Genomic DNA, 17,903 nt, shown 5'->3' on the forward strand with positions numbered 1-17,903 from the left:
CAGCATGGCAAGCACAAAATTAGAAGCCACAATGTATAAAGGTAGTCTAAAAAGTCTGTCTGAATAGACCTAATTCGAATTTTCAGGAAGAAGGAGATTTGAAAGGAGCTTCCCATCTTCTCTTCGTGATATTGAATGCCATATATCCATTTTTCGACAAAGCAATTGAAGTTGCAAACCACTGAACAGATACTAGAACACTACGTGGGGAGCATTTGATTTTCCACCTTTTGAATGGTGGAAAGGGGGCTTGAGTGCGGGCGATGGTATAGACAGCGGTCCTGAAGAACAAGTCTTGCCCCATGATGCCATTGCCTGTGTGAGACTTTTTTAAAGAAAATGTTCATATGTAAAGAATGCAAACACAGGGATGATGGATTGATGTAATTTGCGGGTCTCCATCCTTTTATTCACAGACATTTGAAAGGGGATAGAAAAGGCCATCTGATATTTATATATATATATATATATGTATATATATAAATATGAATATATATATATCTCACTGAAAAAAACATAGGTTTCAGGGACGTTATAGTTAGAAATTAGCATGTAAAAAAACATTGAAATTCACTGAAAAAACCATAGGTTTCAGGGATGTTATAGTTAGTTGGACATTTCACTCGTAAAAAAAATTAGAAATTCTGCTGTTATAGTTAGTTCAGCTAACTATATCTCGCGCCCCCGCAATGCACTGCTGATGACGTCACATATTACATCATTCTTGACATGGTCAGTGACATCACTGATGACATCACAAATGACATCACCGTTGACATCACTGATGACATCATCCAGTGACAGTGTGTTTCTGTAAAGTTTAAATATGTTTTATATATATGCCAAGGTGTACTGAAGAATGCGTGGGTGTATAAGTGTCTGAATGGAGGATTTAGTAGGTGCGTGACTGGCTGTATAAGTGAGTGATTCAATGTGTCTAACTGAATGCATGGGTTATTGATTAAACTGTTTGAATGTCTGTATCAGTCTGTCTGTTGTTGTGTAAGCTGCTGCATGGGTTGCTCAGTAGCTACATAAGTGACTATATGGGTTATTGATTGGTTGCCTGGGTATTTGTATGGGGGACTGAGTGTGTGTGTTGGTGGGTAGTGTGTCTCTGTGCATAGATGTGTGAGTGGGTGATTCTCTGGGTGTATGGGCTTAATAGTGCATGTGGAAACAGCTGTATGGGTGGGTGAGTGTGTGTATGGGTGTGTTGGTGAGTGAATGGGTGTCTCAGTGGTACATTTCCAAGTAACTACATATGTAAAAGGCAGTGTATGTGAGAGTTGGTGTATATAAATGACAATACATGAGAGTGAGTGATTGTGAAAGTGGCTCTATGGATGAGTGTGTACTTGTATCAGTGATTATATAAGAGAGTAAGTATGCGTTAGGATCTGTATGAATAAATGAGGTGGTGTGTGTATAACTATATAGGTGAGTAAATGGGAGTGTGATTGATTCTTTGCATGACTGACTAGGTGTCTGTGTATTTCCATGGATGAGTGGTGGTAAGTGAGTGTCTGTACCTGGTGGGCTATTTGGCCCCCAGGGTCCCTCAGTATTCAAGGGGAAATAATTCCCCAACTTACAATGCACCAGGGGACACATTTGCAGAGTGCTGCTGGAAGGGGGCTGGGCCTCTGGCGCGATGCAGCTTAAAAAAAAAGAGAATTTTAGAAGGGGGGCTGTGGCCCCCCGTTATTTTTCCATTTTTTGGGCCCTGGGGACGCCATCCCCAGGGCCTGACCCCTATTTTATTTTATTTTTAAATAAACGGGAAGGGGGCTGCCTGGTTCCCCCTCCCAGGCCACTTTTGGCCCTGGGGACCCCATCCCCTGGGGCTACCCTCTCTGTTCGGGACCGTGGGAGGATCTCTGATTCCACAGTGTAAATATCAAGGACCCCCTGAATTAAAAATTAATTCAATTCCTAGGTCATGGACAATTATATATGAAAAATAACAACCTAGGCAATTGTATTATCTTGTCTATACAATGATAGAAATAGGGGAATCAAAACATTAACAAATGAGATTCTGCTTTTTATCGTCACAATTTTAATTTTAAAAAAGACACATTATAAGGTACATACATCATTAAAAAAGACTTGTGTCTATATGCAATATAGAACAAATCAGATACAATTTTATTAAAAACCAAAATCAAAAACCATCAGAAAATAGAAAAAGCAAAAATGTGGCACAGCAATAAATTCGACGCGCGTTTCGGCGAACCAGCCCCTTCTTCAGGAACAGCCACTTATGACCTAAAAAAATGTGTACAATGAAATACAATTATTTAAGACATTAAATATAAAATCACAATAAAATATCTCCATACATTAAGAGCTGCAGATCCAAACAAATAAGTTGTGACAAGATAACCACACAACTCATAGTTAAAACAACCTAAAGTGCATATACTTGTATTCCCCCAAAAAATGGACAAGAAAGACTTATAAACAAGTCAAGTCTATAGAAAGTGGTTTGCTTCAGTGCTCATTTAGGACGTTAAATATATATAATTGCAGGATTCAGGATTACCGTCCACTAATTTGAACTGATTGTAATCTATCTAAACAATGGTAGAGCAATACATAATACTTACTTAAAATATACTATTGACACTGCAGTAAAAGTGTATCAAAATCTTTTTCATTAATGCGATGTATGATTTATCTGTAATAATTTCTATCATTGTATAGACAAGATAATACAATTGCCTAGGTTGGTATTTTTCATATATAGGATCTCCGATTTCCCCACGGTCCTGCCAGCTCCCCGCCTCCTGCAGGAGCCGGCATTGCTTTTCCACAAAGGGAGGTGCTGACATGCAGCTCCCCTTGTGGAAAAGCAATCCTGCTTTTCTTCATTGAAGCGAGAGCATGTTTCCCTGCTCTTGCTTCAATGAAGCAAAGCAGAGTTTGCTATGGAAGGCCGGGAGCCGCAGGGCTCCCGCCCTGCCATAGGAAACAGCAGTGTCACAGGGGTGGGCACCCTGGGACACTGCAGGAGCCGGCCCTGGTGGGTGGTGGTCCCCAGGGCGATCAAGGGCTCCGGGAGGGTGGCCAACGTATTTGAAGCCCCAGGGAGTGGAGGACCCTGTGGCTTGGGGGTCCGTAACGGACCCCGGAATTTAAATATACAGTGCCCCAGGAGGTGGTGGTCCCCGGGGTGTGTGGGGGTGCTGGTGCCCTCCCCATACATTTGTTTATTTTTCAAAAACTGAGTCCCAGGGAGGTGGCAGTCCGCGGGGCTGCGGGGGTGCCGCGTGCCCCCTGCATTAAATTTGAAAAGCCCCGGGGAGGTGGTGGTCCCCAGGGCGTGTGTGGGGGATCGAGTCCCCCCAATACATTTCTTTTAATTAAAATATGAGCCCCGGGGTGGTGGCAGTCCTCAGGGCAGCGGGAGCCCCGCGGGCCCCCGCAACATACTTACTGATGCCCCGGGGACCTGGCCCACCCGGGGGCTTAAATACAACGAAGCACGAAGCCCGCACTTGTTTTTTTTTATTGTCTCTGAAGGATTCAAGCACCCAGCGCGAATTCTGCCGTTAAAACAAAATGCTTTTTTGAGCCCTGGGGGTCCTTGTGGGACCCCCTGAGCAGGCCTAGGGGGTCAGGGTGTTTCTACCCTGCCCCCTTTTCTTGCTTTTTAACCTTTGTTTTACTGTTTTCTTGTGACTCACAAGGTGGCTGCCAGCACTTCCTGGTTTGGAGTGTTGGCAGCCAATCAGAGTGAAGCTTGTGCCCAGTAGGGTTCGCGAACCCACTGCAGCCACAGATATCAAAACTTTTTCTTTTTCTAATTTCTCAGGAACTACTGAACGGATGTACACCATGTAACAAAAAGGGCTCTTTCTGAACCGAGGGCTACCTTCTTGCCAAATTTGGTGTAATTCTGTTCAGCAGTTCAGGCTATAGCTTTGTCTAAAGTTTCCCTTGGAAACTAACATGGGGAAAGGCATTTTGGGACCCCCCTTTTTTCTCAGCCCCCGCGTGATGCTTCCTGGCACACTCTTGGATGGGAATTAAAGTCCCCTTTGCTGCTAGGAGTCGTTAGGGGCCGACTAGCCTACCTGACACATCCAGTAAGCCCCAGATAGTGAGATTGCTGAGACAGGGACACAGGCCACGGCCTCTTTCTCCACCACTCTGCAAAGATGCCTCCGGGCGCGCTCTTGATTGGAGGATAAAGTCTCCTTGCCTCCTGAGTGTCCCTGGGGGCCAACTAGCCCGCCTGTTATATCTAGTAAGCCCCACACAGCTGGATTGCTGAGAGTGGTCCGAGGCCACGTTTCCTTTTTACACCATTCTGCAAACGCGCCGCCTGGCTCACCGCTGCTCGGGGAATGAAGTCCACTTTAGTGCTGAGGTCCTCAGGACACAAGAGGACCTCATCCCCCACCAGAAATGCACCAAGAGGTGCGTTTGCAGAGTTGTGTAAAAAAGGGCGTGGCCTCAGACCACCTCTCAGCAATCCCACTGTGTGGGGCTCACTGAGAAGTACCTGGTCGGCTTCCCTGTTCTTTTACTTTTTTAGAAGGGGGGCTGTGTGGCCCCCTTCTCTTAATTTTGCCGAAGGCCTGAGCCATTTATTTATTTTAAACAGGAAGGGGGCCATGTGGCCCCCTTCCTGAGGTTGATTTTGGCCCCGGGGACATGGCCAATTTGTTAATTTAAAAAAATGATATTTAAAGGACAGGGGCAGCGCCCTTTCCTTGGCCACTTTTGGCCCAGGGGACCCCATTCCCAGGGGCCTGGCTGCACGTTGGGGACCGCAGGGGGAGCCCCAGTGCCCCTGCAACTCCCCGCCTCCTGCAGGAGCCAGCATTGCATTTGGACAAGGGGAGCTCCCTTGTCCAAAACCAATTCTGCTTCGCTTCATGGAAGCAAGAGCAGTTTTCCTGCTCTCGCTTCCATGAAGTGAAGCAGGAGTATGTAATGACAGGGCGGGAGGAGTGCTCTCGCCCTGCCATTGTAAACCGTGCAGCCCCCTCCCAACTTGAACATAGCCCCAGGGAGGTGGTGGTCCCCAGGGCCGGGGGTCCACAACGGACTCCTGACTTTGAATAGTTAGTGACCCGGGGAGGTGGTGGTCCCCAGGCAACTGTGGGGGGGGGCGAGCTCGAGCCCCCCACACTTTGTTTTTAAATTAAGACCTGGAGAGGTGGCTGTTCCCTGGGCTTGTGGGGGCCCTGAGTATTTTAGGTATTTTAATGGGGTCGTAGACACTTGCACGGCTCCTTTTGTAATAGGCATCACACTGGTGCTAAATGTGCACCAGCATGATCCTAAGTGGATGCAATGCAAATGAGAGAATCCTTTGCGTTTGAGCCTGTTGAGCCTGCAACTTATTGCAGAAGCAGGCCCATAGGCAAAATGTCTATCAGGAGCCACAATGACCACGGACACATAGAGGTTGCACGTAGTCTGCGTGCACACAAGGGCACCCCTTCTTAGGAGGAGGTTGTGGAAGTCCCAGGCACCCCCAAAGCATCCCTTTGCAAACAGGTGCCATGACACCCTGCAAATTGCTTGTCGGAGTATCCCTACCCCCGTCCAAAGTGAGGTCAGGTCACAACCAGTGAAAAACAAAGCCACGGTTTCAGACAATGGCCATAATTCACTAATGTAGTCTCCTGAGCACAAGATCAAAATGTCATGGTTAATGTCTGTGCTGAGGACAACACATTACTTGTGTGTATTGCAGTGCACTGCCCCAATCTGTATTGGGATCACCAGGTAGTTGGTGATGATGAGTAAACAACTCAGCCTCACTTGCAGTGAATGGTCCCATTTTGAGTTCCCTGGGATATAGACAGGTCTTTTATTAACCAACACATCTCTTGTCAGCATGCTTAAAGCCATTTTTGGCAAACCATTTCTGAGATGGCAGGTCACCAGGCCCTGGCAGCATTGGAGACATGCTGCAATAAATGTGTGCATTAGAAATCTATCCCCAGAGGGGAGAATACATTTCCAGTACCCACTTAAGAAATGGCCAGGATGTGGTTCCCAGAATGTTAGAGACATTTTGAGGGTATTACCTATTGTTTTTCACACATGTGGCACCAACGTAAATAGTGGCGGTAAGGGGTACTCTTAATCAACAACTGGTCCAAAACCATTTCTGACAACGTCAAGTCCGCCTAATTGGTCTACATTTTCGGTAATGTCATTTTTGTCTCTTCAGTTAACAGCATCCCCTTCACCCACACGCAAAATGAGAGGGGGAACACAGAGGAAAGTGGATGGGAGATCTGCTATTCATTGGCAGTAGGCAGATGTTAGACTTGGCATCTTTTGGCATGTTTCCCCTGATTTTTTGCTTTCTGCCCTCCCGGTTTTGACTCTGTTTTTGCTGGCGTAGTGTTTCTGTGCACTTTTCGCACTGCTGATCAGTGGTAAAGTGCAAGTGCTCCTGTGGTAAAGTATGTTATCGATTGGTGTTTCCCTGATTGGCTGTTTGGTTTTCTTGCCAGCCCCTAGTAAAGTGCACTGAGTGTGCCAGGGCCTGGGACTAAAATGCTACGCGTGGGCTACAGGACGGAATGTGCCACCCACATGAGTAGCCCGGAAAACGTACCTCAGACCTGCTATTGCAAAGTCTGCACGCAGTTTGTAACTGTCATGTTGACTTGGCCCGTGCACACACTGGCCAGTCCCTAACCTTCCCTTTTCTTACATGTCAGGCACCCCTAAGGTAGGCCCAAAGTACCCCTGTGGGTAGGGTGCAGTGTATGTGAAAGGTAGGGCATGCCCTGGTGTGTTTGGCATGTCCTGATAGTGAATTACAGCCCATTTTGTTTTTCACTATTGCAAGGCTACCTGTTCCCCATAGAACAGAACAGGAAGTTTGTTTATAACATCTTATAAATATAATTGGCCCTGGGAATTAGGTGGGAAAATAACATTTAGTATGCCTGAACTCAGAATCTAACGATGCATCTTTTAGTAAAGGTGATTTTTACATTCTGTGTTTGAAAATACCACTTTTAAGAAGTAGGTATTTTCTCTGCTCAGTCATCCCGTGTGCCTCTGCTGGGATGTGCATTGCCTGCCTGGGTTTTGGACAAGGAGATGGCTAGGAATCAAGGGTGGCTCCCGATAGTCTAGGTAGGTCAGGAAAGGGCTGAATAGACCTGGGCTATGATGGGGGAAGAAGGAGGAGATTTCCTTGCACCTCAAATGGCCTGGTCTGCCTCTGACAATGCCGTCTCCACCCCCTGCCGGGAAATCACACCAGAGAAGGCAGAACTGGTTCTGGCTGGGCACAGACACCCTCTGCCTAGAGGATAAAAGGAGTTTGGGATACAAATACTATGGCCCAGATCCCTGAACTTTAGAACTCTTTTGGATCAAGAACACTGCCAAGAAGAAGAGCTGGAGAAACTGTGAGGAGGGACTACCACTTTGCTGTGTGCTTTGCTTTGTTGGCCACAGTGGCTGCTTCTGTCTTGGGCAGTGAAAGGACTTGACTGAACTTTCTGCAATCTACTTTTGTGAGTTTCCCCAAGGGCTTGAGGTAGAGTTTGCCCCCTGTTCAAGAAGTCTGAGGAACAGCAAAGACTTCCAGCTCTCCTGCCCTCAGGACTGGGAAATGTGTGTTTTGTGCTGCGACAGAAGAAAAGCAACTAGACTACGTCTGTGAGGCCGCTGCCGACTCGCTGTCCTGAAGGCACCGCAGAGAGCACCGCTGCAATATTGCACCGCGAGCCTGGTCTCACCGACGACACCTGCTGACGCCACCACCCATCCATTGCTTTCACTTCGACCTGTGGGCACCGTACTCCGCACCGCCTCGCTTCACGATGATGCCTTGGCCTCCCCGATGATGGCACTCCACGCAAAATCGATACCGCTGCTTGCACCGTGGTTCGAGGGCACCGCGTGTAAAGTTACACTAAGCACCGCCCTCATCCCGGACCGCAGCCTTGGCCTACCGGTGCCGGCACCATCGACTCCCGTTCGTCAGCCGACGACAGTGCTTCAGCAACGTCGTAGCCGCTGCTTGCACCGTGACCTGCCAGCACCATGATGAGCAACGCCTTCACATCACACCGCGACCCTGGTCTCACTGACAATGCCATCTGATGCTGCCACCGAGTCCCGTCTCGCACCGCTGCACTTCGCACCGCAGCACCCAACGCCTGCCGACTCCAGTGCTCCTGATCCCAATAGAAAGGAGCTCGACCTGCAACACAAGTGACTTCAAGGGCCTCGGCGCCCTGCATCTCTAACAGGTACTGTTTGTAGGTCTTCTCCATACCGTAGCGGGTCCCCAACGCCGCAACCAGCCTGAACTGTTTGGATTTGTTTGCTCACGACGCTGTGATAGCTGCTGACAGAGCTGTCAACATCAAGGAACTGTTTTTAAAGCTTATTTTGATCACTGTAGATTTTTAAGTACTGTATTGTGGATTCGTATCGTTTTTGGTCTTGTGTATGAAAATATTGGCTATATTTCTAAACTGGTGTGGTGTTCTTTTGTAGCGCTTACATTGTATTACTCTCAATTACGTGCAAATACTTTACACACTGCCTCTAAGATAACCCTGCTGCTCGTACCAAGCTACCAAGGGGGTGAGCAGGGGTTATTTTAGGAATGTAACTCCCTTATCCTGACTAGGAAGAAGGGTCCCTACTTGGACAAAGGTGCAAGCCCTTGCCAACTAGAGAACCCCATTTCTAACAGCAGAACTCTGCGAAGAGCCGAAAAACTCAGCAGAGTTCTGCGAGCAGCGGAGTGCTGTAAGTTGCGCTGCTTGTGCTGATTTTTAGTGCCAGGAGTTTGGCTCATGATTTAAAATCAGCGCACACTACACCATGTGTAGGACAAAAGGGTGCTGCTTCTTTCTGTCACTCGATTAGATCTTCTACTCGAGCGTCAGCTTCCTCAACGCAAGCTGCAGGTTTCTCAAGTCGAGCGGTAGCGACCTGACAAGACCACCCAAGTTGAGAAATCTCGCCAGAAGGTGGTCTAGCATCTGATTTTTATCACTCATGCTTGCCAACTTACTGTTGGTGAGCTGTGCAAGAGGAAAAAATACGTTCCACGTCACTTTGTGGAGTTTTGTTGTAAAATATGAAGGAAACAATAGTTGACATGGATTGCCGTAACATTAGGGTTATGTATAATGGTAAAACAAATTCTCCTTTGTGGGAATTTATCCCAACCTTTTAATAATTATGAAACTGAATGCTACCATTGCATCTATTTTCATATACAAATGATGTAGTTAAACATAACGACTTTGCATGTCTACATTTAAAAGAAGAGTTAGTAAAGTCAATAGATGTGTTTTAATAAACATGGAAAGCATTTCTTCATGGAGAGTTTGATTATGTGATTGTGTAGATGGGTGAAAGGGTTAATCAGAGAAATGGCCAATGACTGGAGAATAAATGGATTCAGAGTGCAAAGATACATGGCTGGATGAATGAGTGTATAGAAAGATAGGAGAATGAAAGGAAGTGTGCGTCAAAGGATGAGTGGGTGCCTGACTGATGAATGTGTGAGTGCCTGGAAGGATGAACAGTAAAGTTGATGGATTAGTGAGTGGATTGTGGATGGGGAAATGGACTTTGTTAAAAGTGCCTACAGACAAAGGGGACATCATCTGCTAATAACAGTGGAAGGTGGATAAGCAAGCTACTCCTCAACACATCTTCCAGAACTTAAGTTAAACATAAAAGGAAGTGCATGGGTATGGATGCCAATATATAAAGAAATTGCACCATAATGGAAGGGCTACAATTATGACAACAGTCAATATGATCATATCATGATTGCCACCACTATGCTATGAATTGCCATGATTCCACAGCATTATGTCAGAAGTGAATGGCACCAGGCTGTTGGTGTCTGTTGTACGCCAAGAACTACTTTGTGCTGGGTAAGTGTTTTGCTAAAGATTTGCTACCATTATGTTAGAATTATCAACATAATATCAGTGCCATATCATTATGCTAGGCTTTGGAACTGCCAGGAAACCTAAGGCCACATTGTAACCAAGAATAACAACCATTATGTTAAGTATCAATCCCATTATTTTACCTATTTAGGCCCATCAAATGGTAACTAGACCTCCTACGTGAGAAAGAATGGTGGTATTAGAGGCAGCAAGAATGCTGCAAGCCTGAGAATACAGTTGCGTGCAAAATGAACTGCTGCAAACTATGTGCCATCCAGTCTGTACCTAAGTAACAAGCGTTGCTGGCATAGCTGTCATTGCCACCTGAGGTCCTCAGTTACCCTGTGGCAGTTGATGGGCATCTATCTTGTGGTATGCTGAGTACACCTTTACTGTGCCTCTGTTACCAACCTTTGTCATTTCATCTATAAATACCTTCCACTGTCACCTCCTAACCAGGTATTGTTAATGAGTATCAGTCTTGGATAGACATGGAGTTTGGAAGATAGTAACACAGGCAGTGGTAAAGAATCATCAGGCCTGGAGGCATTCGGTGCCAGAGGGCAATTTTAAGTTAGACAGATCCTTCATTAAAACAACAGTCAATTACACAGAACATTTTAAAATCTCATAACTTAGAAATGGATATACATTTAAAAAAAGATCAAACAGAAAAGCATTAATTCTAGCTCCCCATAACTGAGCGATATTACGCTTGGCTACCATAGATGCTAACGTTACCCATTGTTTCTTATACACACACAAATCTGTGGGTTCCCAAACATTTAAAATACATCTGCGGGCCTTCGGCCGTAACTCCACCCCCAGGACATCCCGCAAGCCATCAAGTATCTTTACCCAATAATCTCGCACCTCCGTACAGTGCCACAAAATATGCATGAAAGTTCCAAGTTCTCAGCATCCTCTACGGCACTCCCCACTCTCCCCTCTACCCATTCGAACCAGACGAGGCCCCGTGGCATACGATCTATGGAGAACCTTTAGCTGCACTAATCTGAGCCTCATCTGTATGGCCACCACCCGTGGAGAGGAGACTGCCTTCTGCCAGTCCTCGTCATCTAGTTCCACTCCATCTGCACTCCATTGTGTCTTAATAGGTACCAGCGGGTCCTCCATATTATTAATGAGTTTTTTATATATTAATCAGGTTGTCTTCTCTGGGAGGTGACCGTCTAGCACCCGGTATTCAAGGGGGGAAGCTCCAGGGAGCGTTGTGTCTCTAGGGATGTGTGTGAGCAGAGCATGTCTGATTTGAAGGTAACAGTAGTGCTCCCTGTCATGAAGGTGGTATTGCTGCTTGAGGGAGTTAAATGTGTGAACTGTGTCCTTTCCCCAGATATCTTTGATCTGCGTGATCCCGATGAGTTCCCACTTGTCGAATCCCCTAGACTTCCATAAAATTCCCAGCCTCTCCGAGCTTCATAATGGGGTGGCAAGCGTGAGCCTCCCTTCCCTTTTGAGATGTCTATTGGCTGTGTGCCACACCTGTACTGCATGGGCCGTAGGTCCGCCAGGGGAAACCGACCAGGTCTGGCGTATAGCGCCCTAGTGAAGTCACCCCGGGGCACCTGCCAGCAGTCAATCGCATACCCCAGGTCCATAGGGGGCCGTATATGACATGATTCACCGCCGCCAATTGGGAGGCCCAATACTATTTCCTTTGATCCGGCAACCCAATCCCTCCATCATACCATGGGAGAGTGAGCTTGGAGAAAGCTATACGGGGCTTGCCGTCCCAAAGAAGCTGTCTCTGAAGGGCCTCTATTTCCCTAAAATAGGCAGCCGTTCTGGAGTGCGTATAAGAACCGGGGAAGGGCCATCATCTTGAAAAGCACTGCTCTACCCAGATGTGAGAGCGGAAGTGCCCGCCATCGCACATCGTCTCCCTTAAATCGAGCCAAAGGGGGGGCCCAGATTGTGGGCATATCTTAACTTGGGGTCAAGTGTGACATAGATGCCGAGCTATCAGAACCCCATCGATTCAATTTGTGTCAGGCAGGCTTCCGGGATTACCGGAGGATCGCCTCTAAGAACAAAAAGCACTGATTTCGACCAATTGATTGCAAACCCGGAGTATCTCCAGAATATGGCAAGCACATCCAGGAAACATATTAGGGATCCCCTTGGATTGGTATGGTAAAGCAGGATATCGTCGGCGTATAATGAGATTTTGTCCTCCCATTCCAGCGTCCACCGCAGTCCTCGGATTGACCGGTCCCACCGAACCCACACTGCCAAGGGCTCCAACGCCAAAGCAAACAGGAGCGGGAATAAGGGGCATCCCTATCTCGTGCCCCTGCCAAGGAGAAAGTCGGCGGATTTACGATTATTTACCACCCCTCTAGCGAGAGGATTAGCATACAATAGGTACACCCAATTAGTGAACTCTGGTCAAAGCCCTTCTTCCCCAACACTGCAAACAGGCAGGGCCACTCAACCCTATCAACTGCCATAGTGGCATCCAATAACACTAGTACTGCTGGTTCCTGGATCGTTGGGGTCCTGCCCAGTACTCCGCGTAGCCTTCGCAGGTTAAGAGCAGTATTACGGCGCGGCATGAAGCCAGATTGGTCAGAGTGTATCAAAGTATTAATGACTTTGACGAGTCTTTGTCGCCAGCAGCTTAGCTAGGACCTTAGGTTCAGCGTTCAGCAACAAGATAGGTCTATATGAGGAGCATAGCGTCTTGGGCTTGCCTGCTTTGTGGATGACCAAAATATTCGCCACCCGCTGGTCGTATGGGAGCTGTCCCCTCTCTCTACTCTCTACGAACATGGAATGAACAAATGTAGCAATTTTGTTTGCACTCAGTTTATAAAGTTCTATGGGGATTCCGTTCGGGCCCGTGTACTTCCCGGACTGCACTCCCCTGATGGCCAGCGCTATCTCATCATTTGTAAGTGGGGAATCTAAATATACCCGGTCATCGTCTGATAGCGCGGACATTGGATATCGTTGATCATTGCCATATTGTCTGCTTCCGAGTATGTCCCTGCCGAGGTGAATACCCCCCCTATAATATTCTGAGAATTCATCCGCTACGGCCTGCGGGTCCTTGATCATGTTGGAGTTTTCGCCCTGCAACTCCGGGACCAGCCTTGACGCCCAATCTCCCTTTACAAGCCACGCAAATAGTTTGCCAGCTTTATCTCCATGCTCGTAAATCCTGCTTTGAGTCTCATTGTTCTGAGCTGTAGCCCTGTTTCTAGTGAGGTCTCTATATTTGTCCTGGTACAACTTTAGCCGGTGTATACCTTCTGGAGTAGCTGCCCTAGATACCTCTGCCTCCCGCCTCATTACTTCCGCCTCTGCCTTCTCCATTTCTGCCTGTAGTTTCTTCTTTTTCCCCACGACCAGGGACAAAACCTCCCCCCGCATAACAGTTTTAAATGCCTCCCACAGGGTTTGTGCCGAGTCCACCGTTTCCCTGTTTTCTTGGAAATATCTTTCCGAAATCTTAATTATTTCCTTCTTGGTGGCGGGGTCCTTCAAACACCACGCGTTAATTGGGGCTACCCTACCTACATCCGATTGACCGGTCTCCAACTGGAGCCAAATCGGAGAGTGGTCGGAGATTCCCCTTCCCAGGTGTCGCACCTCCCGAACCATCGCAGCCTGAGCTGCCGGTAACAGTACATAGTCTATCCTAGACAGGCTGTGGTGTGCGGCGGACACATGTGTATAGTGTGCCCCACTCGGGTTACTGATCCTCCAGCCGTCGACAAGTCCTGTTGTTTCCAAGAATTCGGGGAGCCACCTCTGTGCCGGTCACAGCGTTCGGGCTGGATGTCTGTCAACTTCTCCATTCACTACTGCATTAAAGTCACCCCCCATCACAAGAAGACCTGCCTGCGGTGTAGGGAAAATTGTGCTCAGGTCTCTAAAGGTGTCAGATTGTAGGCCGGACGGGACATAAATGGACATAAAAGTAACTGTCCTCCCCTCCCATTGCCCCGATATACCGATGTAGCGGCCTCTCTGGTCAGACCAGATGGCCTGAATGCTGAGGGGAAAATCATTTTTCACCAAGATACCAACTCCCCTAGACCCTGCGGTAAATCCAGCATGTGCTACCAATTTATAACCCCCTCTGTGTAGGGCCATGCAGCGATTACCAATAAGATGAGTCTCCTGCAGTAGCACTACATCCGGGGAGTGCCATCTAATTACCTGGTTCACCATTCCCCTCTTAATTTTGTCCCCAAGACCGTTCACATTCCAATTAATCACAGTTATCCCGATCCCCTTCTAGCACTTGACATTTAAACGGTATGGATGCACTACAATAAAAGCTTTGTCTCCTGATGCGAAAAAAAATAATTAAGGAACAACACAGTTCAAACAATTTTGCACACAATACGTTGTCGAACTCAAAAATCCCCACTCGCCCCAGACCCGTCCCCCTCCCTGCACCCCTGCATATGGCTGTTGCCCATCCCCAACTAGCAGTGTGCCTGTCGCCCTATATCTAATCTACTAACTAACTAAAGGTAGTGATGAGGAGGGAATCCTAAACCCCGCACCCCACTCCCTGCCCCCCGAAACACATCCCCAGATCCCGGGGCTCCCCACAGTCATAATACAGGCACTGAGTCTAGTCAAAGAATGAACTGTGGAACCTCCCCACCACCTGTCACTTCAAGACTGCATGAAAGTTCTTACGGCCTTCTTCATTCCTTCTCCTGCGAGTCATCTCCTCCACCCTGGTCTCGGCCTTCCGGCCCATTCGAATGTCTCCTGTCTAGCCAGTCTGACGCCACCTCAGGGTTGTTGAAAAACCCAGCCTTCCCTTCTACTTCCACCCGCAAACGAGTCGGGAACATCATGGAATACTTTAGTCCCTTGTCCCTCAGTTTATTCTTCACTGGAAGAAAATGTTGTCGCTGTTTCTGTACCATCTGGGTGACATCCGGGAAAAAGGAAAGCGTTGCATTTCCGTATCGCAAAGGAGGCCCGGCACGTGACACCTGTAAAATCACATCTCTGTCACGAAAGTTCAAAACTCTTTCAATCATCGGGCGAGGGGGGTCCAGGCCTGGGCCTCCACCCTGGCACTCTGTGGGCGTGATTGATCGTGAAAAGGTTGCTCAGTCCCTTGGGCTTGAGATGATTGAGGACTATGTCCTCCACAAATAGATCTGGTGCAGGTTCCTCCGATTTTTCGGGCACGCCAAGGATGCGTACGTTGTTACGCCTAGCCCTCCCCTCATATTCGTCGAGCTTCCAGTCCGTCAGGTCCCGTGAGGTCTTGAGATCACGTACCTTCTATTGCAGCAATGCAACGTCGTCGATCAGGCTGGCCGTTTTAATATCGAGCAATTTTCCTTTCTCACTTGCCTTCGTTAGATCTGCCTTTAGCAAATTGGCCTCAATCGTGACGGTGTCCAGCTTGGTGTCTAAGTCTTCCATCTTTTGACCCAGTGATGTCTGGATTCCATTGATTGCTGCCATTACATCCGTCAGTGTTGGTTCAGTAGGAGAGCCCAGAGGGTCTCCCCCCGACGATTGGGCCCTCCTCAGGTCAGTAGGGGAGCCCTTAGGCAACGTGTATCGGTCTAACTTGTTAGACTGGATATCTTTCGACCCCTTAGAGGATCTGGGCAAGGACTCATCAGCATCTTGCTCTGTGGCCATCTGATCGTCTTCCGGTCACCGCTCCAAGCCACTGATCTCGACAATTCACCCAGTGCTTACCGCACTTCCTCAGGCAGCCCTGCGTTGCTCTGCAGCTTCGTCTCGATCTGGATAGCCAACGTAGCAGACTCATAGCGCCTAGTTCAGTCAGCAGAGATGTAGGCGGGTATTCCGTAACCCTGGGCGTAGTGTGCGGAGTGGGGCTCCGCGGAGCTACGCGAAGTGGGCACATAACTACGCCCACCCGCGCACTCCGCGTAGCCCCACTCCGCGCCGCCCGCCTCCCTCCCGCCCTCCCTAAATACATCAATAAAAGTATGCAAAGCTATTAAAAACACTTACCTTGTCTGCAGCGTCCCCGGGGCTCCCTCTCGCCGTCCCGCGATTCGCGCCGCCACCGACCCGGATACTAATGCGCAAGCGAGGGCGGCCGCGCATGCGCATTCCTCATGAGAAATGCGCATGCGCGGCCGCCCGTGCATGCGCATTAGGACCCGAAATGGCGGCGAGAATCGGGGGACGGCGAGAGGGAGCCCCGGGGACGCGGCAGACAAGGTAAGTGTTTTTAATAGCTTTGCATACTTTTATTGATGTATTTAGGGAGGGCGGGAGGGAGGCGGGTGGCGGCCGGCTACGCTCCGTCTGCGGAGCGCGCGTAGTGCCGCCTGGCTATGCCCGCTACGCAAAATGCGTAGGAGACGGCACTCCGTGCACTCCGTGCACGGAGCGTAGCTGGCCGCCCACCCTTAGTATTCGGTGGTCTAAGCGCCAAGCCAGGTCCCTCCCAATCCGTTGATGGCCGGTCCGACACCGCGAAGGGCCTCAACCTCAATCCCAGGTGTGTGTAGCGTTGCCTACAGTATGCAACGACGGGTGGCGAATTCACAAGCTATGCCAGGGCCCCCAGTTCTGGAGGCTCCGCTATATGTGTCAGGTGGTCTGCACAACCCCCTGTCCTTCGGATCTGAGGCTTGATATGACTGCCCAAAAGCAATACCAGCAGCACCGTGACGTCGACCACGAATGCACTGTCCCCCAATGCCGTCGCTGTCAGAAAGCCTCACCACAGTGCCTCATCATCGTTGTCGGGCCAGGCATACCTATTCAGGGCCATCAGGAAGCCCAGTTGCCGAGGTGCACCACAGGACCGCTCCCAGGAGCCAGGCGCCACCACTGCTACAAGTCACAAGTCCCCCAGACTCACCACTGAGAATTTCGGGCCCCCAGTGCCCCCGGTTGATGCGCCTCAAATCAGCTACGGCATTGGCCCTCCTACATGCATGGGGTAGTGCAGCTTCAGGTCCCTAGCCTTAAGGGTCGTCACAGCCAATCCACCGCTCTCCACAGCTCCAGCGGGCAATGCGCCCCCACTCGGCACCACTGCTCCTCACCTCCACCACTGTCCAGAGGAGCGCACCCACAACAGACTATTCACGGAGCTGCGCTCCCCCCTTGATCCCCTTACAGGTTACGGGCAGGTCGGGTACTCCACACGGGGCAGGAGGCAACACAGGAGCACTGCGATCGCCCTCCGACACTCCGCAGGACCCCCCGCAGCCGACAGTCGTCAGGTCTCAGGTTCTGGGGCCAGACCGGCAACTTCCGGTTTTCGGCCCCGTCCTCGACGGTGCAGGCAGCGGGTCCTGCTCTCACTCCAGCTCCCGGATTCCGTTGTGCGGAGGCTGCGTATCTCGTCGGATGGCGTAACATCGGCCCTGAATGTCACAGGCATACCGGGACCGCAGCGGAAGGCACCGCTACCGCTTAGCCATCAGGTGGTGGGGTCTGAGGTCAGGATAGGCATCAGGATGCTTCTGCTGGGGGAAGGGGTTGACGGAGCCAGTCCCTCACGCAGCCATCTTGATTCCGCACTAGGCTCCTCCTGTAGCTATGTTTTTTTTTTAACTCAGCGCTCCGCTTGGAATGCAGAGTTTAGCAAAAACTCCACATTCCACAGCGTAGCAGAGTTTACTGGAGCCCGGGAGGTTGGGTTTCACTTTCATCATGATCCTCACCACAGTTACGATGAGAGACAGCACTATGCATGTTCTGACTGACCAGTTGATGGCAGAGTGGCACAAAATAGGCTGCTTTCAGCTAGCATCACGTAGTCAGTCTTGTTTTACAGTCTTGCGCTCTCTATGGTTCACATTGCACATTATCATACTGAATGTCCGGGAATCGTGTGAAGTCTGCATGCACGGATCATTGGGATGCACCTCAGCCTCTTTGCTCTCTGGGGCAGTGAGACATATGAAGCCCTCGGGCCCCCGCAGTACATCACAGCCAGAGTTGAGGGAGCTCCAGGGGGCCATAGTTGAATGAAGC

General features: G+C 49.2%; 1 protein-coding gene and 1 long non-coding RNA gene across 2 annotated transcripts in view; one reads left to right on the plus strand and one right to left on the minus strand.

Moving 5' to 3' along the window:
• The window catches only part of LOC144790680 (prolactin-releasing peptide receptor-like), a 698,727-nt gene that overhangs the window by 270,500 nt on the left and 410,324 nt on the right, over positions 1 to 17,903 (plus strand). The window lies entirely within an intron of this gene.
• LOC144790682 (uncharacterized) lies at positions 2,040 to 15,826 on the minus strand. Its single transcript, XR_013602249.1, has 2 exons — positions 14,604 to 15,826; positions 2,040 to 2,271 (listed from the first exon to the last, which is right to left on the minus strand). It is a non-coding gene; the product is annotated as an uncharacterized LOC144790682 (long non-coding RNA).

Source organism: Lissotriton helveticus, chromosome 11 (assembly GCF_964261635.1).
Source record: "Lissotriton helveticus chromosome 11, aLisHel1.1, whole genome shotgun sequence".
Taxonomy (NCBI): domain Eukaryota; kingdom Metazoa; phylum Chordata; class Amphibia; order Caudata; family Salamandridae; genus Lissotriton; species Lissotriton helveticus.